The sequence below is a fragment of the Camelus dromedarius genome, unplaced genomic scaffold, assembly GCF_036321535.1.
Source record: "Camelus dromedarius isolate mCamDro1 unplaced genomic scaffold, mCamDro1.pat HAP1_SCAFFOLD_114, whole genome shotgun sequence".
Classification (NCBI taxonomy): domain Eukaryota; kingdom Metazoa; phylum Chordata; class Mammalia; order Artiodactyla; family Camelidae; genus Camelus; species Camelus dromedarius.
In genome coordinates, this window is record NW_026989787.1 from 3,281,151 (window position 1) to 3,306,484 (window position 25,334).

At 37.4% G+C, this 25,334-nt stretch overlaps 1 protein-coding gene across 2 annotated transcripts in view; it reads left to right on the forward strand.

Moving 5' to 3' along the window:
- The window catches only part of LOC135320662 (saccharopine dehydrogenase-like oxidoreductase), a 61,886-nt gene extending 52,229 nt beyond the window's left edge, over window positions 1-9,657 (forward strand). The window contains exons 7-8 of one of the 2 annotated variants that reach the window (XR_010379914.1): window positions 19-139; window positions 8,717-9,657. The gene's annotated coding sequence lies outside the window, so the exon portion shown is untranslated. Of the gene's footprint in view, window positions 1-18; window positions 140-2,235; window positions 3,906-8,716 lie in introns of those variants that run through there. The other variant, XR_010379915.1, reaches the window with a different exon arrangement.
- Window positions 9,658-25,334: the final 15,677 nt, after the last annotated feature.

Consider the following 25,334-nt stretch of genomic DNA (forward strand, 5'->3'; position numbering starts at 1 on the left):
ACTTTTATTCCCTAACAGTTTATACAGCAACTTAAACAACAGCAATGAAAAAGTAGCATCTAGGTGTTCATTTCATCTGCTTTCCAAATGAAGTGACCAAACACCTCAAGAGGATCTGGATTTTTCCTGCAAGGAAGAAGTGAGAAAACATTTTTAATCATTAAGACAAGAGAGTTTTGCCACTTGTCAGTGATGCAGACATTGTGTACTAGCTGCTTTATCCTGAAGGCAGTTTATTAGTTACACAGATGTGTTAGAAATTGGGCTCCTGGCAGGGTTTGACATGGCTAGTGAATAACTAAGTGCAGTTTTTATGTACTTCACCAATGTGTTGTGTTATTCTTACCGATTATTATATGCAAGTAAAATGTAAATCTGTGTGATTATACAGCTTCTTTTATATCCAAACATTATCCATAAAGAAAATATTCATGAATGGAAAGAGATGGTAAATATTGGTGAAAAACAGCCAAAGGTTTTTTGTTTTGGTTTAAAACTCTGACATAATTTAAAATTATGGAATATTACTCAGTATTTTCATAATAATAGCAAGTTGACAAATGATACTCTGAATAGACAATCTGTAATGCTACAAACCAGATATTAGGGAGACTTTTGTATAATGAGTTAGAATCATTCTTTCATTAATATCCCTCCTTGGTAGTACATCAGCTCTTCTGGCTCATTAATGCAATGTTGAGGATTTTCAAGTGATGGTGAAAAATGAAGTAAATAAAATTATAGTGGTCCTAAGACAGAATGTCTTTATAAATGCTTTAGTAATACACTTCTAACACTAGTAAAATGGGAATTGAAAAAGTGATTAATTTGTAATTAAGGCTTTTAGAAAGTAAAAATTTTCGACTACTTTTGATATTCCTTTTCTTTAATAGTACAGAATTGTAAAACATGTCTTAAGAAAATAACATACAAAATTTTTTTCTCAGTGATAATTTATTTTTTCCATCTTTACTGAAGTACAATTGACAAATCAAATTGTATTATTTAAAGCATGGAACATGATGGTTTTATATACTTATTATGTACTGTGAAAGGAATCCATAGTTAATTAACAATACCACCACCTCACATTTTATCTTTTTTTAAAAATGAGAACCTTTTAATTTCTACTCTTCTAGCAAATTTCAGTTAAATACAGTGTTGTCAGTTATAGTCCCCATATTATACACTAGGTCCTCAGACTTTATATATATACAGACTTTATTTACCTTAAGTTGGAAGAACTTGAGACAATTAATTAGATTGGGGGCAAACTGGTGACACCATGAAGATGCTTTGCTACTTCAGAAAAGTTGCTAAGATCTAAACTAAGCTTATTTTCAAGGAAGCAACCTCAGAGACAACACACTACCTTCTGCCTTGCTCTAAGTTAACTACAGTTCATGTCTCTCTAAGACAACCCTTAAGTCCTTATTACTTCATCTCATTTTTGAGATATCCAGGGAGACATATAACCCCCAGCTCTTTCTATTGTGACCCATGATTTCAACATATTAGTTTGGGAATCTCATTGATGTCAAGTGTATCCTAATTCTGGTCTAAAATAAAATTAAATTGGTTAACAATTGGAAAAGCTATGATTTAGCCACAGCCCTGTGGCACAATTTAGAAGAAATTTCATAAGCTACAATTTATTGAAGCTAGACATTGACCTAAATGCCTTCTAGGCACTGCGTTATTTACTTCTTACAATAAGCTAATTTATCAGGTAAATAAAAGCCAGTATTTATCCAGTTTAGAGATGAGAAAACAGATATTTTGAAAGGTTAAGTTATTTGCCTGAAGTTAAACTAGTTATCAGCAGCATCGAGATTAAAATATTATAAACTCTGCCTTATTGTAACTACTAATATCAAATTTACTGTTTGTTTGGTTTTTTTTTACAAACTATATTGTCCAAAATGTAATCTACATATTTTTAATGCAGAGGCTTGACTGTAGACTTATTTTAACACTGGAGCATTAAGTCCCCAAAGTTTGAATATTTTAAATAAAAGTATCTAACATATGTATAGGGAACAGAAATTAACTGTGACCCACATAAACACATATAAAATAAAAGTTTAATCTGATTATTTGAAATAATTTTCTGCTTATTCTTTCCTTTTGAATAAAGTAGAATGTATACATAATGTAGAGAAGAAAAAATACTTTAAAACTAGGAAATATTTTATATTAATTTATCTGAAAGAGTTACATTTTACTTCTTCACAGCTTGTTGTCTTCACTTGTCTTCAAATAAACTGAAACTTGAAGTAAAAAATTTCACTATACCTACACATAGTAAGTACATGATAAATACTAATTACTCAGTTGATTACATAGGATCAATTAGAGTAAACATTGTGTGCCAAGTGACTACCCAAGGAATTCTAGAAATCAGTTAACATTTTTATGTAGTGCACAATGCAAGGCTTTATTATGTGTTACTGTGTCATTATACCTTGGATTATTTATTGTGCTAATCACTAGGGTTGCAAAAATAAAAATATACAAGAATCTCAAATATAGCAAGAGTTGCAACCAAGCAAATCACCTCACAAAATTATGTATAAAATTCAGAGGGATGATCTTGAAGGCAGTGAAGGATATTAAAAATCTCATAGAAGAGATAATGCCATACCAAATTCCTACTCACCCTGGAAATCACACTGGTTTTGAGGTTGAGTAGGAATTTTGACAAGGCCATATACAATTGAAAGTTATGTGTGTGTGTGTATATATATATATATACATTGTGTGTGTATGTATATATGTGTGTGTGTGTGTGTGTGTGTGTGTGTGTATAAAATGACTGTGTGTATATGTAAAGTTATGTTGGGGGCTGGAACATTGTGGTAGGCAGAATAATGACCTCCCAAGATATCCAGATCCTGGATCCTGGAACCTGTGAATGATACCTTATAGGGCAAACAGGACTCTGCAGGTGAGATTAAATTAAAGATCCTGAGATGGGAGGAATTACCCTGGAATACCCTCATGAGCCTACCTGTGATCACAAGTGTCCTGGTAAAAGGGAGGCAGAGGGAGATTTGACTACAAAAGGAGAAGAGGTGATGTGATGAGGAAAGCAGAAACTGGAAGATGTGTTTTGAAGGTGGAGAAAGAGCACAAGCCAAGGAACACAGGCCACTGGAAGCTGAAAAAGGCAAGGTGATTGGATTTCCCTCTCAGCCTTCACAAGGAAGCATCCTTGCTGATAATTTGAAGTCAGCTCGTGTATCTAATGATTTCAGACCTCAGACCTCCAAAACTGTAAGATAATGAATGTATGATTTATTAATACCAATAAGTTTGTGGTAGTTTGTTACAGTGGCAATAGGAAACTAATACAAGCATGAGCTCTCATGCTGAAAAGCCTCACTAGAATCACAAACCTGACTCCAAAGAGCATGGGATAGGAAAGAGTTCCAGTTCCAGAATCCTAGGAAACAAACATTGAAAACTGCATAAAGAAGATCCAATGAGAGAGACTGAAAAAAAAAAAAAATCAAGGGAAAGAGTATAAAGAAATGATGATGTTGAACCCAAAGGAAGAATTCTGTAGAAATCTGCCCTCTCTTGCATACCAGACAGAGAGACAGTAGAGATAGGTGATTGCAAAGCAGTGCTGGCATTCTAAATGAGATTATAATTCATAAATCTGTATTTGTTTTTCTACCAATATTTGAGGTAATGGGATTAAAAAATCAAATGTAATGGGAATATGTACATCAAAAAGGGTATGAACTTGCAGGAATTTATAAAGTGCTTCATATGCTTTCCCTTTTGTACTTTAGGGTATTCTAAATTTTATTTTAGTATAATGATATGATAGTAAATGCATTTAAACCTGGCCCTCAATTATGAGTCTTAAAAATAACCCTACTAATTCTTTATGATTAAAAAAATTCTCAGCCGTTTGGTTTTATAGTATATATGCATATTGGTGAGTCTTCTCACTGCCTTTTATAAATAAAATGCTATTATGGTTTCTGGTTAGAGGTTAGGAATTTTCATTCTCTGGAAAATGAAATTAAAAGAGATGAAACACATTTATACACACTAGAAACAAGGATACCAGTTGATCTGTGAAATGTGAAGTGTCTGATGCAAATATGAAGAAAAAGACATTTAGAAAGGAAAATATCTACCTTTGAGTGCCCTTTTAACTTGGTCATGATATCACTGTGGTTATTATTCGTGAGTAGTAAGGTCATTAATCTCCATTTGAATAAAAATAAGGAGCCAGACTTGTTTGTATGAAATCAGAAGGCATTCTAAACTTCGTGTTTTTCTACTTCATATTTCTTAGATAAGGAGATTCTTTGATCAAAAGGCTAACAAAAATGACTGTTTTCTGTAAGTTTTATTCACATACAAAGTTTAATTTTAGTAGACACTGCTTTTGAACTAAATATAGCCTTTCTTACTAACCATAAGTCACACCAAATTGAGCTGTTATAAAATATTAAATCAATTTTACTTAATTTCCTCTAAGGATGTAAAAATGAGATATTTCTTTTCACTTATTTATTTATTTATTTTTTGGTGAACAGTCAGTTTACAGTGTTGCATCAGCCTCTGGTGCACAGCATAATGCCTCAGTCATACGTATACATTCATGTATTCCCTTTCATATTCTTTTTCATTCTAGGTTACTACAAGATATTGAATATAGTTCCTTGTGTCCTTTTCCCATTTTTAACATATTTATTACAACAAACCTTATATTTCCATGTATAGAGGACTTAGATCTTGTTTCCAGTGTTGAATCATGGAATTCTAAAGAGCCAGACACTTCTCCACAGCATTTCCTCGCCTCACCAATGACTTGGGCAGGAGGAGATCAGGGCTCAGTTCAGGATATGTGGTGATTCTCCTGGAGATTTCACTGTTTTTTCCATCAAGGCCCTCTTTATGCACAAGCACTGGCTATAAGACTTCAGTAAGTGTCTCCTTTCTTAAGATATTTAAACATATTTTACTGAATTAGAGACTATTGATAGGTCCCAATAGAGTGGGTGGTGAATGAAGAGCAGCTCTCTTTGGCTTCCAAGAAAGTTTTCTAAAGATGTTTGGTTTCCTTCTCTGACTGACTTTCTGGTTAGATGATACACTGAGTGGTGATGGTTCTGTCCCTGCCTATGTTGGGGACAGTTGGCTGCTAGTGTGTTGTAATGGCTGCTGAAAGCTGGTGTTATAGATTCTCTTCAGATCCAGGATTTGTCACTAACTATTCATGTAAATTTGGGCAAAAATTATATTTTGTGTACATCAGTTTTGTCATTTGTAAGTGGGGATGGTAGTACTTATAAGTAGTTTAGAGGTTTATGAAACTTAGTGAAAATAAAGTGCTTAACACAAAACCTAAGTTAACAGCAGGCATTTATTAAGTAATAGCTATACAAATTATTATATAATGATTTGTGCATTATATGTTATATAAAATTATATATTACTAGTGATTTATGGAAATGTAGGCCTGACAAGTTAATCATGGAGGAAGCCTCCTTTATTTCTCACTATATTTTTTAATCTTCTAATCCCAATTCCTGGCGTATCTGAGGACAGAAACATAGTAAAGCCTATTATGATTGCATCAGTTGACTATTTTGATTCTACTTTCACAGCATATAATACAGTATTCTGATATCCCACCTTTTTAATGCAAAGCTTGGGAATGATTTCCGCAGTTAAAAAAAAGAAAAAGAAAAGGCAGGACATGTGCTAACATCTTTAGGTTCTTGTATCATTGACTGAATTCTACAGATAATTGAGTACAGTCTTTGTGCCAGAAAAAGTTGCAGGCACTAATATCATGCTGAGTGTTTTGTGAATTACATCACCATCACTTGAAATTAAAATCTTTTAATGTAATGGTACAGACTGGCCTACCATCATTAACAGTTACTAAGGAAATTTACAATCCACCCACATGAAAGAGAGAAGAAAATACTATTGAGCACTTACAATGAACTATGTATTTTCATTTATAATATCTCAAATAACTTATTTATTAAAAACTGTAATGTGATATTTTATACATTAGATGAAGTAACCGAAAATCATAGAAGTTAATAAACTTTTCTAAAATTGGACACATAAATGAATAGTGTACCTGGAATTCTTCCCAACATAGTATTTCAAGTTTTACGCATTAGACATTAACACAACCAAACTAAAATATGAATTTGTTATTATTCATTTTATATTCATAAAATGCTTGTAGCCAATTCATAACTATTAGAAAATAGAATCAAATAGTTGGATATTAGAGGTAGAAAATGTTTTGCAGGGAGAGAATATATCATATCTCTTTTCTTTTTCTCCTTTTTTGTAGCTTCTTTTAAGAGGAATTAGGAAAACAGGATTTTAAGGTGTTTATCAGATTTCTAAATGATATCTTATGTCCCAAGAAATAACAAAGCCTTAGAAATTGTAGAATGTGTTAATAAATACAAATGCATCACAATTAGTAGTGTAAGAAAATCATGCTCCTGATGTTACATATTCTGAGAGTGACTGAGTTTTTCTTGGCATTATATAGCCTATTTAGAGATTTATGTTATAAGACACAAATTTTTAGTTTCAGTTCTTCTCCTAACTCCAACTTGGTGACTTAGAAAATAGACATATACATAGATAGATAGACAGCTAGACACACTAGCCTCCTCCTTGATTAGATAGAGACATATATAGATAGATAGTCACACCAGCCTCCTCCTCTATTAGATAGATAGCTATACAGACAGACTAACCTCCTCCTCTTCCTCTGATAGACAGTTACAAAGACAGACAGACACAGACAGGAAGACACACTGGCCTCCTCCTCCTCCTCAATTAGGTAGATAGATAGATAGAAGGATAGATAAATGATAGATAGATAGAGACAGACACACATACAAACAGACAGACACAAGAGCCTCCTCCTCCTCCTCAGATAGAAAGACATCACACACACACTAGCCTCCTTCTCCTCCTCAATTAGGTAAATAGACATACTAGCCTCCTCTTCCTGTATTAGATATAAAGACAGATAGACACACTAGCCTCCTCCTCCTCCTCCATTGCTGGGTCCTGTGGTAGTTCTACTTTTAGTTTTTTAAAGAGCTTCCATACTGTTTTATAGTGGCCATACCAGTTTCCATTCCCATCAACAATGTACTAGGGTTCCCTTTTCTCCGTATCCTTGCCAACATTTGTTATCTGTAGACGTTTTGATGAAGGCCATTCTGACAGGTGTGATGTAGTATCTCATTGTGGTTTTGATTTGTATCTTTCTGATGATTAGCAAAGTTGAATGTCTTTTTAGGAGCCTGTTAAACATCTGTTTATCTTCTTTGGAAAAGATCTATTGAGCTCTTCTGCTGATTTTTTAATCAGTTTTTTTATATTGATGGATAATACATTCTTATAACTACCACAAAGCCCAATACACAGAAATCTGCCAGCTCTCCCAGAAGCTCCTCCATGTGCTCTGACTCAATCATAGCCCCTTCCCTTCCTTTAAGTAAGTCCTTTCCTCTAAGTTACTCTTACAGAAATCACTTCCTTTTGTTTATGATTCTCTTACCCAAGTATGTCTCCCTAGGTACTAGTGTTTAATTCTGACCATTTACAAAGAGAGTTGCTGTTCCTTGTAAGTCTGTTTTGGTCTACAGATTTATTTTTCATACCTTCCTTGAAATATACCTGTTTGATTTGTTTTTCATAGTCTGGATTTGACTGATTGCATACAGGTGGTACATTTTAGCACATTCATCCATCCTTTTTACTTCCTCAAACTGGCAACTGGATCCAGAGGCATGATTGGGCTTGATTTGATCCTCTGTCAGAGAGTATGGTGTGTTATTTCATAAAGAGTCACCTAGTGTCTCATCTCCTTTTTATGATGTTAGCAGCTATTGATATTTCATGCCTCCATCCATTAATTTATTGGAAGTTGAAAAGTGTTATTAGTCTTTGAATTCTCTCATTTCTTTTTCTTTTACTAACAGAAGTAATTTTATAAAGAGATGCTTTCCCTTATTTGCTATTTGATTCCTTAGGGCTACAATACAGTTCACTTAGGAAAATTAGTAATGATGTATTATTCCAGCATTCACTAGTTTAGCTATTAGGGCCATATTTGAAGGCCAAAACCCTAAAAACTGTCGATGATAATGAAGCAGCTGTAATTTAAAATTTTTTTAATTGGAGAAATAAAAATTTGTCAAGCATATTAAGAGTACAGATTTTTCCAAATACCATAAGAGCAATTATTAAACTTGACTGTCTTATACGAATGCCCTTCAGAGGTAGATCTTGTAAATGCTAGTCTTGCCATTGGTATTTTTACACAGTAGAAACTATACAGCAATAAGAATGCATAACAACAATTTATGCATCTTAAATACATGCAGTTTTCAATTGGCTACTTACACATCAGTAAGAGGGGGGGATGTCTCTTTTTTGTTAATTTTTTCAGGCCCTTTGCCTTTCCCACATAAATGTACATTAGAACTGTATATAAGCATAGATATAATGTTGAGGTAAGCCTACTCTTGTGCGTAAGAAGAAAATCATGCTTGTCTTAGATATATGGTTATGTAGTCTTTATATGTAAATATTTATCTTTCTTTCATACAGATTACAAATGATTTAAATATTTTACTAATGTAACCATACAGATTTCTCTATATTCCTAATATTGTTTCCTTCTGTGTTATTCCAGTAGTGCTGCTTGGCTCATTAGACTCTGTTGCAGAGGGCAGCCTTGATGAGCAGGATAAAGCAACAGCTAAGCCAAAGACCCTGCCAGGTGTGACTGATAATGAAATGACAGGGACGGGTGAAAGTGAGAAACTAGCTGTTCTCTAAATACATAAGAGCCTGTGACTAGTTGACTTCATTTCTAGGGAAATATATATAATACATAATAATATATATAACTATCAACAATAAAACTTTACATTTCATATTTTCTACCTCTTTCTGTGTAAATAATCTGAACTTGCTAATGGTGACACTTAATGCTAGCAGTCTCAGTGAAGTGTGTTTTTAAATAAATACTTTTTAAAAAAATGAATGAATGCTGTTGGTACAAAGTATAGCACTGTAGATGAATATTAACTAATTTTCTGTGCCCCCCAGAGTATTCAGTTAAATTTGCCATGTGTAGGAGAATTGAGACTTTGGTGTGGGGCTTTTCCATAGTTCTCTCTGTACAGGAAAAAGCTAGCACACATCCCCCAAATTCTGAAATGTCTAAGACCATTCAGACTTCACCAATGGTTGTAAAGGTCTTTAAGACAATGACTTTCAGACTTTTTAAATACAGTGGAACCCTTATCTCCAAATGGAATCTTAGATAGTATTCTATAGATAAAAATTATATTTTATCAGCATAAATATAAATGTTTACATTCATGACATTTATTTAAAAATTAGTGATAACAATTAAAACAGACCACTACTGTTAAAATTGGGAGTTATAGATACTTGTTATATTCTTATATCATCAGACTTACAATATGTTCGTATATTTGTTTTTGTTGTATAATACAAAAATACTCTTGGTTGATCCCTTAAATAGGTGCAAATAGGAACTTTTCACCTTTCTTTGCAAGTCCCAGTTGGCTAGTTTGGTCAGCTAAAGCAAACCAGACTCTTGAAGAAAAGATCAATAGAAATGATAAATCACTAGCCAACTCTGAACATCTGCTTGCATTTTATTTTTATTTTGTTTTTTTAAATTTTTTATCAAATTGTAATATGCTTGTAGAATAATTCATGTATCATCATAGTGCAGATGATGAATTTTCAAATGCTGAACACAGCCATGTAACCAGCAACCAGATCATAAAAAACAAAACATGATCAAAACCACAAAGCCCACTCAGATCTCTTATTTCTAGTCACTGCCATCCCAAGAATCACCATCTTGTTTTATCCACTTCCATTTTGAAATGTAAGTATAAAAGTTAATAATTACAGCAGAAATTTTCCATCAAGACATGTCACTCATTTACTTGTTATCATCCAATTGAATATTCCACCATGATGAAAACATGTGCTGGGCAAGTGCTCCTCAGTCTCACCGCTGGTTAAGTACATGTCATGTATGTGCTGTGATAGTGCACTTGCACTGTTCTCAGTGAGTAGATATGAGTTCTTGTAAAAGACCAATGTAGAGCTACAGCTTTTCTAGTCAGTGACCCATTATGGGACACACAGGACGGCCAGAAGAACTTGATTCTGTGATGTGTGTGAAAACAAAGCTGGAGGCCAAGTTACTATGCTGGTGGTCTTCAAAATACTAGTTACATAAAAGGCACATCTGAGTGTGCAGATAAATTTCTATTACAGTTTTTATGTTTTAAAGTGCAATTCCAGTCAAACATCTGTGGACCCCATGATTTTCTCTGAAAACTATCATTATGTTAAACTCAGTATGAAAACCACAGCTATAGATTATAAGAAAAACTCAGAAATAAAAATGCTATTACTGAATTTGGGAGTTCAAGATTTGCAGATACTAACTACTATGTATAAAATAGATAAACAACAAATTTTTACTGTATAGCACAGGGAATAATATTCAATATCTTGTAGTAACCTATAATGAAAGAGAATATGAAAATGAATATATGTATGTATGTGTATGACCAAAACATACTGTAGACCAGAAATTGACACAACATTGTAAAATCACTATACTTCAATTTTTAAAAGAGTCAAAAAAATTTATTACTGAAAGAAAAAGTCTATTAAGATGATCTGGGAAGTTATATAATGCTAATTTTTAAAATCTTATTTCTTAAATGTTCTTGATTCTGAGGTAATTTGATGAGTCACTTACTAGAAGAGTGTAGAGTATGAGTTTATTGTCTTGTGGCCTTGGATTTATATTCCTGGCCTTGGATTTATATTCCCAGCCTTGCCAGTTAGCAGCGGGGTGACATTGGAAAATTAATGCGTCTAAGCCTGTTTCCTTTTCTCTAAAATGAGCCCATGTGATGATCAGCTGAGATAACATACAACCTAGTATGTTGCTGAGATTCAACAAGCAGTGCCAGCTGTGTGGTTCTCATTATGTGCATCAACCTCTATTAATATTACAGATTATGTGAAATAACCTGAAGGCATGCGTATAAATTCCTATTGGCTGTGACCTGTTAAATTTACCTAGTATTTCAAAAATACACTTGAAAAATCTTCAAATCAGCATATGAACTTAGTTTAAAAACAGAAAAGATCAGTGGATCTTTTTTTAACCATTTGTTTTCTGGGATTAAGCAGGCTTGGTTTAGGTGATATGTTGTCAAAGATTATCTTTTTTATTAATATGACTCATGAAATTCCTTGTGCTTTATTGTCTTTAAAAAGTTGATGACTATAAAATAAGGGCCAGATCTAGCCTTTTGCTAGTTTTCATGTCTCACAGGCAGGTGCTGTACTGTGCTGTGGCCATGTGACTGGCATAGTCACTGAATGTGACAGTACTCTACACATTGGGACCCTTGCCACTGCACAATAGAATTTGACACTTCTCAACTTGTAAGTGGGAAAAAAATAGGAAGCTTTTGACCTGTAATAATACACAAAATAATTAATTACACAGTATCTTCTTTTTCTAATGTAAAAGGCAGAGAAGTCAGCCCTTTACTTTTCTCTCTAGAAAATACATGAATAGAGTTAACATACGTGACCCTGGGGTTATTTTTAATATCCGTTGGGTTAATGACTCAAATTAGGAGAAACGTACTTTTCTCCTGCTCCATTGTCTGAGCAGCCCCTGATGTCTCTCTGTCTTCCATTTCTAATTTCTGACTTTTAGGTCATTTGCTTTTCTGCATGTTTGCTCTGCTGTTGCTTTATGCTAGAACCCCTTCTTTCTGACACCTCTCACCTGTTAAATTAGGTTGAGTGTTCAGTACTGCTATGCTAGTTACCTTTGGGATCATTTATTTTATGCATACTAAGTGATACTTACACCCCATGGTATTTCTGTAGAGGAGAAAAAATACATTGTGCCTTTTTCTTTTGTTCATAAAATCAATTCTATCCTTCAGTCAGGCTACTCTGAGTCTGATCAATGGTTTAGGGGGCAGGCAAGATCTTTTCCCTAAAGTCCTACTGAATGTCTCTGCCACTTAGAGACTCTCCTCTGATGATATACCCTACTTTTTTGTTTTTAGTTTATTTAAGCAACTCTATTCCTTTTTGGGCATGCTTCAAATAGCAGTGGTGACCTTGTTACTGAGTCCAAACTCATTCTGCTTGCCACAAAACAGGCAAGTAAATCAGGAGACAAGGTGTTGGGACAAGGAAAAGTGATTTTATTTGGAAAGCCTGAAGACTGAGAGGATGGCCAACTAATATCTTGGAGAACCATCCTTCTCCAGTCAGAATACAGACTCCTTTTATATGGAAAAAAATAAAACAACCCCACAGGGGAGGGGGTGTGGTTGGTTGTTGCAAACTTCTTGCTGTAGGAATTCTTTGTTCTTGCAGCTGTCCACGTGGGTCAGGCCATGGTGTCCCTGTAAACCTCCAACAATACAAAGGTTATTCTCTATTTTGCAACTTGCCATCTCTGCATAAGGCAGAAGTGCTGACATCCTTAAAGGTCAGAGCCCCAAGAATAGGCTCTCCTGTCCATTTCAGGCTAAAGGCAACATTGTTTCACAAAAGGTGCAGAGCTGGCAAGACTAAGCCTAGAAAACAGGGCACAGTGGTTAAAACTAAAGGAACAGATCTAATATGGTGTCAGATTTGTTCTCCTCTGTTACAACCTGAAGCATTAGATGGAAAGATAGCCCATTGTAAGGCATTCTTACACAGTCACATGTAGGAATTGGCTATGTCTTAAATTTAGAGTTGAAAGTAGTCCCTCAGAATTTTATACTATGCAAGTCACAGATTATGTAGAGGAAGAGGAGGCTGTATATACTGTTTTATTTTTAGGTATTAATTATGTAGTTATGGGTATCAGGAGAAAAGGAGACTGCTCACCCTGTTTCTCTTCTTTTTTTCCAATCTTCTATGACACTTATTCTTTTCCCTAACTTCCAAAATTCCACTGTTAGTAATGAAAGGTACAAAATGAGTTAAGAAAAGACATCAAAATCTTAGATCATTATTGTCATTAGGTCCTTTGAATTCTTTTTTCCGGAGTTTGTTTCTTGGTGGGAAGAGGAGGAGTTTAACATGGATGGAAGAGTGAACAATGACTTCAGGTTTTCTCTTGTGGATGACTGGGTGAGTAATCATGCCATGGGTAAAACAGCAGATCCTGGGAGTAGAATTGGTTTTGTTGGGGAATATAATTAATTCATTTGAGGTTGTGTTAGATGTGATTTACTTATAGAACAGTCTGAATGTTTATTTGGAAATTTAATATTCAGAAATGAATTAAGGACAAAAGACATAGATTTGTAAGTCACATACATATGTGTAATAATTAAGTGAAGATTCTTGATGAAATTATCCAGCCCTCTTCCCTAAAATGAGATCTTTTAAAAAAGAGGGCTAAAGATGGAGTCCTGAGATGAGCAATGTACCATAAAAGATGGAGAAGTATCCATCAGAGTGGTGGGGAGAGGAAGGCGTTGTATGGGAGAAAGTTCCCAGGGAAAGGGCTGTGTCAGATGTCTCACCGGGTGAAAAAATTACAACAGTTGAAGAAATGTAAAGGCAGGATTTGGCCACTAGGAAATTACTTTTTTGTTACAGCAGCTTTTACACAGGATATTGGAACACATATTGGATGACAAAGTTGGAGGATTGAATTTCAGTGGGAGAAACACAGAAGATGAGATGCTTGGTGGCATCAGGAGGCAAAGAGAGAGAGAAAGAGAGGCAGAGGAAAGAAAGAATCCTTGCATAATTATGTCAGTTTTAGAAATTTAAGAGTAGTTTTATCCAGTGCAGAGATTGATTACGGACGGTAGGAAGAGACAGTAACTTGTGGAGTGAGATTTTACAATGACCACATCAGGACACATCTCCGCCTGCTGACAGGGGTTACTGAGCCCGCTGTGATTTCATGCTCATGGGCTGTGCCACGTAATACCAAGGTTTATATTTCACCCTGTCTTTATCACATCGTACTGTCCCACAGCCTTGTTCACCATTTCTGGTAGATTAAGGGGTGACATTAGTGTTTTATATTTTCGTGTATTTGTGTGGCCATGCTAGAGATTACATTTATTTCAACAGGTGTTTCTTATGGACAGAGCAGCAGTGACACTGAAGCTCTACATCAGACGTATTGTCATGTAGCCCTTTCTTGGGAAGATGCAAATGAACAAGGATCTGAGAGTGATGCAGGGGGACATACCGAGAGCTCGGTGAAAGAGCATCCTCAAGAAGATAAAGAAGAGGTGGTATATTTATACAATGGAATACTACTCAGCCATAAAAACCAACAACATAACGCCATTTGCAGCAACATGGATGCTCCTGGAGAATGTCTTTCTAAGTGAAGTAAGCCAGAAAGAGAAAGAAAAATACCATATGAGATCGCTCATATGTGGAATCTAAAAAACAAAAACAAAAACAAACAAACAAAAACAAAGCATAAATAAAGGACAGAAATAGACTCACAGACAGATAATACAGACTTGTGGTTACCAGGTGGGTGGAGGGTGGGAAGGGATAGACTGGGATTTCAAAATTGTAGAATAGACTACACTGTATAGCACAGGGAAATATACACAAAATGTTATGATAACTCACAGAGAAAAAAATGTGACAATGAGTGTGTATAAGTCCATGAATAACTGAAAAATTGTGCTGAACACTGGAATTTGACACAACATTGTAAAATGATTATAAATCAATAAAAAATGTTTAAAAAAAAAGAAGATGAAGGATCCTCTAAAAACATCTCTACCATGGAATGTGGTAAAATCTTATTCCTTTGAGACCCTCTCTAAACAGTTTCCAGTGTGGTGTAACTTAAATTCAATTTACTGTAGTGATTGTTTCTCAGTCTGAATTTATAGAGTTTGCTTAAATGGAATCTGGGAATCATCGGTTTAACTATAAAGTTAGAGCTGAACATAGGGTAAAATTTCAGTTCCTCCTATATCTTCCCAAGTTAAGAAATCACTTAAGTATTTTCACATTATTTATGCTTTTCCATGAACATATGCTAAAGTTATTTTTTAAATAGAGAATGGTATTTGGGATCAACTAAATACATATTGTGTGTGTGTGTGTGTGTGTGTGTGTGTGTATACACCCATACTCATATATTTGATGTGTATGGGGGGAGAGAGAGAAAGTATATAGATATATAATTCAAATATAAATACCTAAGAAGATTTTCTTGTACAAGCAGGTTACAGTGGGAAACTGGGATTATTATATGTGCCATTTTATTAACTATGTCAATCGGAGACAGTGTAATTTTGGTGGTATTAGACATTAAATTAAGCAATTTACATAATATTTTCGGTTGCTATTTTAACTTTTCTCCCCTCTTAGATCTGCCCATGGTAGAGGAGCTGATGAAGCCTATCAGAATAGATTCCTTTGGGGTTGGTGGTTTTGATTTACAACCTGTCAGGTAAGAGTTTTTTGGAATGGATTGTGCGGGGTGTTTGTTTATTTCTTTATTGTCTTGTCACTGGAAACTTTTGGCATCATTTGTTCTGTTAGCCACCCCTAGTGAATGATTAACGGGTAGCTAGTATGAGCCTACCTGTGAGACACTCCTCTCTTCCCTTAATATTAGTCTTTATCAACTAGTTTCTCAAAATTCTTCTTGTGCTAATTTTTTAAAAAAATAGATGCTAGTAAAAATGTTAGTACCATTAGGTAGGTAATCTTAAAACTTTTCACTGAAAAAATAAAATTTCATCAGCTTTAATAGCTCAGGGACAGTTGACTCAAATGGTGAGAGAACACGGATTTTATTCTGTATATGAGTCATCCATTTGCTTCTTTTTAAACCAGTTATTTCTGCACTTAGTCACAGACCAGCCGTCATCTCCCAGGTTGAGTTCTTTGGTCACAAGATAAACAGGCTTTTATCTTCTTTTTAAACAGAAAATGTTCCAGCTCCAGTAGCTTTTAATGGAAGCTTGTGGGACCTTGCTGTCATTCACCAACACAGGGTACCGTGTCCCAGTAACTTTGTCATACGACAAATGTCACATCCATTATCTCATGAGATCCACACAATAAGTAGGTCAGGCATCTTTATCCCCGTCATTCAAGTGATGAAACTGAGGTGAACCAACTTAGTGGTGGGGCTCTCACAAGAACCAAATGATGACAGCTAACATTTTTACCCCTTGCTTACTGTGGGCTTGATATTGTGCTAGGTTCTTTACATATTACATTTCATTTACTCTCACAGCAGCCCCATAGGGTATATATATTCCATTATCACCACCATTTCATAGATAAGAAAACTAGGCTTAAAGAAGTTAAATAAATTGCTTAAGATCACATAGACATAACTCAGCAATGCACTTGGATTGTCAGGACTTTGATCTCTGTGAAATATTTCCGTGAAAATCCTGTCATCCATTCTTGTATTATTTGTTCGTTTGTGTTTTCAACAGACAAGTTTTTGAGCCCCTCCTTGAACCCTGTGCTCATCATGAGATCCACGTGCAGTGATCCCCTGGTCTTGTTTGTACTGCGTGTGCTAGTTGAGAGAAAGGGATGTGCTGTGGCTTATCCTAAACCCCATCTACTTGACTGCTAAGTCTAGCATTCTTCCCCTGATCTACAGTGCTAGTTAGTGTTTTTATGGGGCTGACTGGGCTCCCTTATCACTGCTGTTTGGGGCTACACTTGTGTCACTGAAGAAATTTTTCTACACATCTTGTGTCTTTGTTGGCATAACTGACACCATTTTTGTAATGTGAATTCTAGAGGTGTTTACATTTGTGTTTAAAAGCTGAAAACAAGTATACTTACATTAAAGGCATAACAATAATTATAGGAATGTCAGTAGTAGGAAGTTGAGTATGCATATCCAAAAGCTCTTTAGTAAACCATAGGATAAGTAATCCTAGCTGCTGTAACAAATAATCCTTAAAATTTTAGTAGTTTAACATCATCAATTACTTATGTCTTGCTTACATCATAATTCCATGTGTCTCAGTGGAGTTGGGGGTGGGACTCTGCTCCACATAGTCATTTAGGGACCCAGGTGGCTTTCTGTCATCAACACATGGTTTTGAGGTCCTCCTGGCCTCATCAGTCAATAAGGAAAGGAAATAGATGGTTAGCATGTTTCCTTTTAAGTGCCTAATCACAGGAGTCTTAACTCCCTTCAGCCCACATTGTGTTGGTAGGAACCAGCACATCCAGCTAAACTAGGTCCAAAAGGGCTAGGAAGTGTGGTTTGCTCATGTGCCCAGAAACAAGTGTAAATGTGTTTGGTAGGCATCTAGCCAGTTTCCACCAGAAACTTCCCTTCTAACAGCCAAATATCCATTCCACTCTTCATTGAACAAAGACCTACTCAGCCCTTCCCCAAAGCAAACAGCCCAGGGTCCCATTCAGAACAGTATCCACCTGGAAGGCCAGGGTTTCCAGGTGAAGCACGTTCTCTTTGTCAGGTTTCAGTGTAGCTCTCCATTGTCTACTAATCAGTGAATTAAAAGGCAAGTTTCATCCTTCCTTTGCCACCCCAATATGATGGTGAGACTAAGCCTATTCCTATTCAGAAAGGAGAAGAGTGAGGAAGCTACAGCAATCAGCAGTGCAGCTTTGAGACCCACTGAAAGGCCTTATGAAGACCCCCTACCTTCAAGGTGGGCATTTCCCTTAATTAGGCCATTATTCTGCTCTTAAGGAGGAACTACTTTATAAATATATTGTTCTATGTAGCTCCTGGTTCCAGTTGTCTTGTGTTTCTTCACCACTGGCTTCAACTGAAGTGGGTAATGGGGGAGGGGACGCCCATCTTTGAGGATACACTCTTTTCTCCACCTGCTTTCTGCCTGCAGGAAGGTGGTTGTAAGGCTGTCAGACAAGTATCTAGCCTTTTTTTTTTTTTTTATAAGTAGAGTTCTGGTTTCTTTGACATCTTTGTCATCTTTGTCATCTTTGTCATTACAGCTCCTTCAGAAAGATTTTTAGGCTTCTGATCTATTTGGTTCCAGTCAGTCCCATGTGCTAGTAACTGCATTTAAAGAAAATTAGTTTTTGTTGTTGTTGTTGTTTTTTCTCAGTTTAATTGCAGCTGCCTGGTTATTATGAGGAACAATAATCTGAAGTTGGAAGATGACACCTCTAACGTGATATTGGCATTGCCAAGGAACTGAGTCACTCTTCAACGAAGAATTCTCATGAAATCTTGCTTTTTCATAGCATTTTTCAGGGCTGAATCTTAACTGTTTGAGTCCAGATGCAGAGAGTGAACCTAAGAGGCCCTGAGTTTATAGACTCTGTTCCCTGGATTCCTTCTTTAAAGACCAGCCCATTCTGTCTTGAGCTCATCTGTTTCACGTAGTATCTTGTTATCAGTAGCCAGTAGTAGCTGGCACTTAAACACTTCCTGTCCTCTCCTGCTGTTCTCAGACTCTGCTGAGGACCCCAGACTCAGGAGCTAGTCGTCAGTCTTATTAACCTCTGTGTGTGACAGCTTAGCAAATATTTTGTCACTTTTCATAAAATGTGAGTTTGCCCCCTCTCCAGCCTCTAGTATCAGTTTCCTTGCCACCTAGAACCCGACCACTAAGCCCATGACACGTATTTTAGCTTCTGGTCACCGTCACCTCACATTCTAAAGGCCAGAACTAGTGCTGGTCTCATGTAGACTGGAGGTGGAGCGGAGTGCGGTTCAGCTGGTGCGGGGCACGCATGGGGAGCAGTGTTAGTGAGCAGCCGGCCAGGTTCTGCCGCCACAAAGAAGGAAGAGCTCTTAGGTTTTCTGATGATTCCAGCTACTTCTCACAGTTATCTAGCAATTATTGAGAAGCCAATCTACCTTATATGAATTGGTAGCCTCTTAAACTTTTCTTTAATCTTATTTTATAAATTACAAAATTAAGTCACCTCATTGACCATAATTAAGGTAATTTGAAAATGACAATATCTGTATTTTTGGAGCTCCCATAATATGCTGATGTTCACCCATATTTATAAGATCTCCTTAAAGGATGTTTCTCATATTTTAAAAATGCAATGTTCTGAAATGTTACATTGCATTTAAGTGTTTTAAGCCACAGAAATGATTTCATTTAAAAATCCTAGTGATTTTGTTTTAAGATTTTCCTATACTGTGATGAAATTCATGCATTTTAATATTTATATTTTATGCTTCATCGACATAAATTATGGTTGATTCTTTACTTTCTACTGGAAATGTATGAAATATTTTTCCTGCCTCAAATGTATGTTGACTTTATAATATGGATAAAAGATATATTATAAAAAGGCCACTTAGAAATTCATTTTTTATTTTTCTTAAACAAGAGCAATCTCAGTATTGTTTGGTTTGGCTTTCCTTTGAAGTAGTGCTTTGAGTAAACCATGAAATCCCTTATATTATACTGTATTAAAATTATTATCTGAAATTTAAAACAATTATGTGACACCATATGAATATACTGTTAACCAGAATTGTAAGTAATATATTTAACATTAGTGACCTAATTTGAGAGTTACAGGTATTAAATATATTTAATAGTATTATATGTTAATAATATAAATGTTTCCATGTATATCATGTGTATACATATATATTAATAAAACTAATAATTGAGGAGTCATATAGGGTTCACTCTCTGTGTCCTGTTTTGTTTTATAGCTACAAGAAACTGGCTGAGAATAAAGAAACTGAATTTGTTAACAATTTACCCCTTAAGATGAATCCAAATGTTATGTCTCAAGAAACAAAATGTGAACCAATTTTTGGACAAAAATGAAGAGCATATAGTTTTACAAAAGTCACCAATGAAGGTACAGAAAATAACTGTCCAAGAGTAAATACTGTGTAAGAATAGATAAAATGTACCTTGATATTTTAAAGAAAAAAACACCTGTTGGTCCTTGATTATTACCTCAGGATGACAAAAATACATAGGTAAGTGTTTATAGTTTATATCGATGGGACACAGTGATCAATGAAGTTACATAAACACTGCTGACAGGTATGTACTTCGTGAGCCAGCGGGACTGATTACAGAGTAACCTCCAAGTGGATCCTGGGCATCTGTGAGCAGTAGCTGTTACAACACCCTGTCGTCCCCAGATTTTAAAATGCCACTGTAGCATTGGCTTTCTTTTAGAAGCCATTTTTTACACTTTAATTTTTTTAAACACTCATAGCCCAGAATTTGAGTAGCATAAGAAAATTGTTTATTCTGGTGCTTTTTATTCAGCCTTATCAGTAGTCTGTATTATGCAAAAGGGGGCAAGTTGGCATTTCATATAAATGCTGTTAGTGACTGTTGAGAAACTTATACATCTCTGTTCCTTGTTTCTGTTTTCTTGATTTATTCTGTTTTATAGACTCATGACCACAGTATTCCATTTTTATTTTATGGATTTGATTTATGTGTTTACCATAAACTAAACATAAACTATCTCCATTTCCTTGTGGAATAAGGCAGGTGCTAAGCAGTTTTTACCTTGAGAAATCTGGAGAAAAAAGATAAAACTTTAAGTCATTTCAACTATGTTCTTCCCCACTCTCCTCCATGTTCATTCTTGTAATTACATGTCTTGCTTTCTGGGAAGCCTATTTTGTTTTATTATTTTGCTATTTTTGGTTCTGACTTTGAAGATGTGCTACAAAGTACTAAAGTTCTGATGAATTAGGCTTGGAGAACTTGAATGTTGTGGCTCACCTTCTACAAAATGTGTTCTTCAGTAAGCACTATGGTTTTGCCATCTGTTAAATCATATTTACAACTGTCACTGATGTTTAAGTACTGAAGAATTTGTACATGTGCACAGACTCTTAGATCTCAGATGAGTTACAGAGAAGCAGGGGCTGGTTGGTACATAGCTACCACACAAAAGGCCAGAAGTGCCCCTCCTTTATTTAGAGAAAACCCCAGAGTGGATTATATGCATCAGTTAGGAGCTCAGGCTAAGGCAAACCCAGTTCACCATTCAAGACATTTTCTACTCTTGGAAAGAAAACTTCAAAGGACATTATGAAAAATAAATACTTGAGATCCATCCCTGCCTCAAATCAAGCCAGGAAAAAAGGTAATTATACATACTTTTCATAATAAAATTCTGTACACATAATGTATTATTTCATTTTCCTTATTCTCTACTTTCCCTGTTTCCTTCTCTCCTTCTGAGAACTTTCCTTATTCGTAGAAAAAAAATTAATCTTAAGGTGCTACATTCCATCTCTGAAAGACAGATTCAGTTCACTTCAGTTCAGGGGGTTTGTCATCATTAATTCTAGGTTTTCCTGAATGAGACCCAGAAAGTATGGGAGGTGAATATAAAATAGGAGAGCCAAACCCCTCCTCATCTGGTTGGCTTTGTAATATCCAAAATGTTTGCCAGAAAAGAGCTATAATTTAGATTGCAATGTACAAATGAAGGTGGATACAGAGAGAAATATCTGGTTGTGAGTTGAGTCTAGTGTTGGAGAGTCCGGATGTTTTATCAGTCACCTGCATGATTTATAAAGCACCTCTGCTAGTTATTTCCTGGTGGAGTCATCCATCTTGGTGGGAGGAAATGGCGGTTTCCCATGTAGAAGCCCATGCCACTATTAATAGGAATAGAAATTCTCAAGTCAGACCAGTGTCTCTGCTGCCTTTAGACTCCGGCGGGGCCGAGAGAGCAGTAGAGCCAGAAGTGATTCATGCTTTCCTTTGTGGCTCAGCCGAGTAGGCATCCGAGCCCATCACTGCTGCCTGCTGTGACAGAGGAGAGCTAGCCTCACTAGGAAAGTCACTTCCAGCTTAAAGTGCCTCCCCGGCCTTTCCCAGGACCACTTGGACTGTATTAGAATTCTTTTGGCATTGAAGTCTCTCCACTTCTGTCTGTGTGGCTGTGTCCGCTGCAGCAGCCTGCATGTGTCAGATGTAGGGCTCGTATCTGTCCGTGTGCAGGAGAGCAGCTGGAGTGGTGGCTGTTCTGTGCACAGAGGAATCAGATTCTGTTGATTAATGCAGCATCCTTTCCTCCTGTTCTTAACGTAGGGACCTCAGATCCCTTCCCCTAACAGGCGCCTTGTGTTCTCTTACTTTCTCTTCCTTTTCTGTGGAGCACCTGCTTGTGCTGCTGTCATCTGTTCATTGTTGTTAATAACTAACCTTCTACTGGATCTAGTGCTCAATGTTAAGAAAAACACTCGGAACATTTCCCAAATTTTAGAATCATCAAGAGGAGTGTGAAAGTTTTTCATTAATGTTTTAGAAGTAGTCATCCTGTCTGTACCTTTGAGAGCAAGAGAATGAAGTTTTGTTTTTAATATTACTTTATTATATTTATTTTGGACAAACTAACCCCCAACATTTCTGAAGTTTACTTTATCCAAATTCATTCATATAACAAGTGTTTTTGGGCACAGGCCTGGGTCTAGGCACTGTTGGACGCCCTCCAGGTACATTGATAAGCAAGGCAGCGCCACCTCCCCTCCCCCATCTCATGGAGCTGTCATCTGATGAAGAGGGACAGACACTTAACAATGAGCATACAAGTGAGTAAATAATGTTACATGTTAAGGGGAAATAGAAAGCAGAGCAAGCGTGTCAGTGGTGGAGTCCAGCAGGTCACCATTTGAAATAAGGTAGAGTCGGCCTTGGTGAGAGAGCCCTTTGAATGCAGACTTGTAGGAGGAAATGGAATTGGCTGTGTGGGTGTGTGGGGGAAGCATATTCCAGAAAAATGAAACAGTCAATGCAAAAGTCCTGAAGAGGGAGGAATGCCTGGCATCTTGGGGATCAGCATAGAAGCCCACATGGCTGGGGCAGAGTGGGCAGAGAGGGGCAGGGGAGGTGAGGTCGGGCATCACAGGGACAGGCACGGTCGGCTTTTCTAGGGCATTAAGCAGCCGTGGGCTTTCACTCAGTGTGGAAAGGTGAGCGCCTGCGAAGTTGTGAGCATGGCAGTGACTTCACCTGATGTATCCTTTAGACAGATTCCACGGGCTGATGCCATTGACTGAATGCATTCAAATATAGACCCACACCATAGGGACACAGGAAGAAGCACAGAGACCAGTTAGACAGGGATTTGAGGAATCCGGGATGGGAGTGATGGGGCTCGATCCAGGGTGGTGGCAGTGGTGGTAATGAGAAGCAGTTGGATGGGGATGTATTTAGGAGATAGAGCCGAAAGTCTAAAAGATTGGTCCGGGGTTGTGAGAGAGGCGTCATGGGTGATGGCAGGGTTTGCGGCTTGAGCAGCTGGAAGAATGTGGTTCCTCTCCGGCTGGGATGGAGGGAGAGGCAGAGTGGGCTTGGGGGTGGAGGGAGGACCAGGAGTTGAGCTGCTGAGGTGCTAATTTTGAGATGCCTGTTCTGTGTGCCAGTGGAGATGGCAAGGAGGCGGTCAGATAGAGGAGTCTGAAGTTGAGAGGGAGGTGTGGACTGTAGGTATCAAGTGTTGTGAAAAATGAATATTTTTGAAGCCGTGGGTTTTTTTTAATCGAAGTATAATGGATTTACAGTATTGTGTTAATTTCAGGAGTACAGCAAAGTGAACCAGTTTTTTTGCAGATTATATTCTGTTATAGGTTATTACAATCATTGGGTAGAGTTCCCTGTGCTGTACAGTAAATCCTTGTTGCTGAACTATTTTATGTACAGTAGTTTGTGTCCATTAATTGCATACCCTTGATTTCTCCTTTCCCCCACCTCCCATTGTTAGCCACAAGTTTCTTTTCTGTCTGTGAGTCTTTCTGTTTTCATATATGTTCATTTGTATTATTTTTGAGATTCCCCACGTAAATGATATATAGTTTTTGTCTTTCTCCATCTGACTTACTTCATTACACATAATATTCTCCTAGACTTGACAAAGATTATCAAGGGAGCATATCTGGAGAGAAAAGGCAAACCAAGGCCTGAGCCTGGGGCGTGCTGAACTAAAGAGGTCAGGAGGGAGAGGGGTAATCTGCAAGGACAGAGCAAGGTTGAGGCAACCTGACCATGTGCGCTCCTGAAGCCAGGTGGGGAGAATATATAGAGGAGAGTAGATCTGCTGTGTCTGCTGCTGCTGAGAGAGAATGAGGATTGACAGCTGACCTTGGAATTTAGCAGGAAGGAGGCTGTCAGCATTGGACAAGCAGTTTCCGTGGGCAGGTGGCTGTGAAAGGAAAACTGGGAACAGGAGAAGTGGAATTGGCTACTTCAAGGTATAGACCCCCTGGAGGAAAGGGTGTAAAATTTGGGGGGGGCAGTCGCTGGCAGGAGGGTGGAGTCAGGGAAGCCTTTTGTTTCACCTTGTTTTGAATTTAATGAGAGAAATCGTGGTACGATTGAACAATAGAATGTTTGCACTTTTTGGAAAGATGCGGTAGCCAGGAAGAAGTGCATGATGAGGGGAGTCGTAGAGCAGAGTCCTCGAGTGGAGGGGATGTAATGGGGTCCAGGGCACAGTGGGAGGGTTGGCTTCAGGTGGGAACATGGACAATTCACCTGTGGAAAAGCAGAGAGGAGGGGAGAGGTGGGTGTGGGTACTGGTAGCGGGTAGAAGTGGTGAGAGATGGGGGTAATTTCCTCCGGTTGCTTCCACTTCCTCTGAGAAGTAAAACATGTAGTGATGAGGCAGCAGTGAGGATGGGGCCAGGGTGCTGGAGGGGAGCAGGTGTGGGGAGCTCTCCTGGAGGGCTGGGCTCCCAGCAGCAGGAAGTCTGCTCCAGGTTGGTGACTGTGAATGTGAGCTGGGACCAGGCAGACGGGTGTGTGTGTGTGTGTGCACGCGTGTGTGTGCGCACATGTGTGTGTGAGTGTGCACAACCACGTTCTCCCACATGACTGCAGGTGTTGGTAGTTGTGTAGTTGGATTTACTAAGAGGAGTGGTTTTTGCCCAATGAGTGCAGCGGACTGAGAGAGGAACAGGAAGGAGCTGCCCTTGTGTATGGGAAGTAAGTGGAGTCATGAAGGAAGAAGACACATTGCGGGTGTGGACAGTGTGAGAAACGCAGGATCAACAGAGTGTGTCCCAGAGGCCCGGGCTCTGTGGGCATCCAGGTGCCAGAGAGCATGCCTGGTGGGGGGGGGAAGGACTGCCAGTGAGTAAATGCCTAAGACTGAGATGCATGCACGGTTGCATTACTGGTGACAGAAAAAGACCTGGAAAGCCAGTGGGAGAAAGCATCTGGGGCAGAGAGATGTGCATAGGGAGGGAGTTGAAGGGTCTCTGATGCGCAGTTGGAAATCACTAAGAGTGAAACCAG